Source organism: Myotis davidii, unplaced genomic scaffold (genome assembly GCF_000327345.1).
Source record: "Myotis davidii unplaced genomic scaffold, ASM32734v1 scaffold2, whole genome shotgun sequence".
Taxonomy (NCBI): Eukaryota; Metazoa; Chordata; class Mammalia; order Chiroptera; family Vespertilionidae; genus Myotis; species Myotis davidii.
In genome coordinates this window covers 609155-611394 of record NW_006293067.1, presented here as the reverse complement: position 1 = coordinate 611394, position 2240 = coordinate 609155, and the positions used below count along the sequence as shown (strand labels likewise).

The 2240-nt window shown below is 32.5% G+C and overlaps 1 long non-coding RNA gene across 1 annotated transcript in view; it reads left to right on the top strand.

The window, feature by feature from the left end:
- The first annotated feature begins 2146 nt into the window (after positions 1–2146).
- The window catches only part of LOC107183570, a 1228-nt gene continuing 1134 nt past the window's right edge, over positions 2147–2240 (top strand). The window contains exon 1 of the long non-coding RNA XR_001514357.1: positions 2147–2222. This is a non-coding gene — a long non-coding RNA (uncharacterized LOC107183570). The remainder of the gene's footprint in view (positions 2223–2240) is intronic.

The window sequence follows — 2240 nt, the reverse complement described above, 5'->3', positions numbered from 1 at the left end:
CTAGAAGATGAGGCATTTTTGTACCCTGAAAAGATCTCACTGGGGCCTCAAGGTATTAAGGGGAATTAATGATTTGAGGTGTATGTGTCCTCCACTCAAGATAGTGGCACACCTGTAGGGAACCTCTGATTTGGAAATCAGTTACAGTGAAATAAGTAATGTATCTGAGAACTATGATGTGTAACATAAGAGAGAAAAAAAGTGAATATGCAGGGTTGTCCCCCCAAACTGTATACACTCTTTAACAGCTGATAACTCAATTGATGTTTCTAGTCCATTGGAATTAATAATTATTCAAAGTGTGCATACATTTTTGGGACACCCTGTATTAACATGTAATATTTAAAATATCAATTATATTAATCCTCTTATTAATTCACTGATAGATAATTGGAGAAGAAGTACTACGTGACTATGCAAAAGGCACAAATTCCCTGTATCTTTGGTCCCACGGCTATAAGGTAAATATTATAAACTTAGCTACCAAATGGACTTTGAAAATTCAATCTGTGTAACTTATCCTATTCAAATGGATAGTAATATTAAGGAAACATGTAACATAGGGATACTTGTTCTACCATCCCATCAAGACAATTCCTATTAAGGAGAACAACTGAATAAATTATGATGCATCTACATATTAAATTAGTGTTGTCTTAGTTCAGGCCGCTTTCACAAAGTTACATAGACTCATGGCTTATAAACAACAGAGATTTCTTTCTTGCAGTTCTGGAGGCTGGATATTCAAGATCAGGTACTAGAATTATTGAGTTCTGGTGACGGCATTGTCCTGGGTTGCAAACTGCTGATTTTCATCATGTTTTTAAGTCATGGAGGGGCCAAAGGAGCTCTCTGGAGTCTGTCTTATAAAGGCAATATTCAAATTAATGAGGTCTCTACCTAATGATCTAATCATCTGTTAAAGCTTCTTAATACAATCACACTGAGAATTATAGTTTCTACATAGGAATTTTTTGTAAAATCGACACTCAATCTATAGCAAGTATGTTGATATACAATAACTATGGGGTTATAGGAACCAGATGTATGTTAAGAGTTGACTGAGAAATAAGACAAAGTGGAGACTATGGACTTGGAAAACAGCAAACTTTCATAAAATAAAAATAAAAAGACAATGCATATCTTAGAAAGTAGAAAAAAAATAGGAGATGGAGAACAAGAGGAAGAAAATAAGTTGGAAAATTAATGAATTAAAAAGCAGAAATAAAATGGTAAGGATAAATGTAAATAGATAAACAATCATAAAATATAGAAATATATATTCTATATGTTCAAGATAATCTCAAACAACAGTTACCATAGCAATATAAGTTTTATTAAATGTTTATGTAACAGTCCTATCCAAAATGATCAGACAAGAAAAATTAAAGGCATCCAAATTGGAAAGGAGAATGTAAAAATGTCATTATTTGCAGATGACATGATATTGTACATAGAAAATCCTAAACTACCCCAAAATGCTAGACTTAATAAATTAATTTGGCAAGGTAGCAGGATACAAACTTAACACTCAGAAATTGATGGCATTTTTATACAACAATAACAAAATCTTAGAAAGACAAACTAAAAAATCAATCCTATTTACCATTGCGACAAAAAAAATAAGATACTCAGAAATAAACTTAACCAAGAAGGTAAAAGACCTATACTCTGAAAACTACAGGATGTTGATAAAAGAGGTAAAAGAAGATATAAACAAATGAAAAATATACCGTGTTCATGGATTGGTAGAATTAACATCATTAAATGGATCCATACTACCCAAAGTAATCTATAGATTCAATGCAATCCTTATTAATCTACCAATGGAATATTTCACATTTTTAGAACAAACACTCCAGAAATTTATATGAAACTGAAAAAGATTCTGAATAGCTACAGCAATCTTGAAAAAAAAAGAACAAAGTTGGAGGGATCACAATACCAGATATCAATTTATACTACAAAGCCCCTGTGCTCAAAACAGCCTGATACTGGCACAAGAACAGGCATATAGATCAATGGAACAGAAATTGGCCCAAGCCACTATGATCAATTAATATTTGACAAAGGGGGCAAGAGCATACTTTGGATCAGAGACAGTCTCTTCAATAAATGGTGTTGGGAAAATTGGACAGGTACATGCAAAAAAATGACACTAGACCACCAACTTACACCATACAAAAAAATAAACTCAAAATGGATAAAGGACTTAAGCATAAGTCGGGAAACCATAAAAA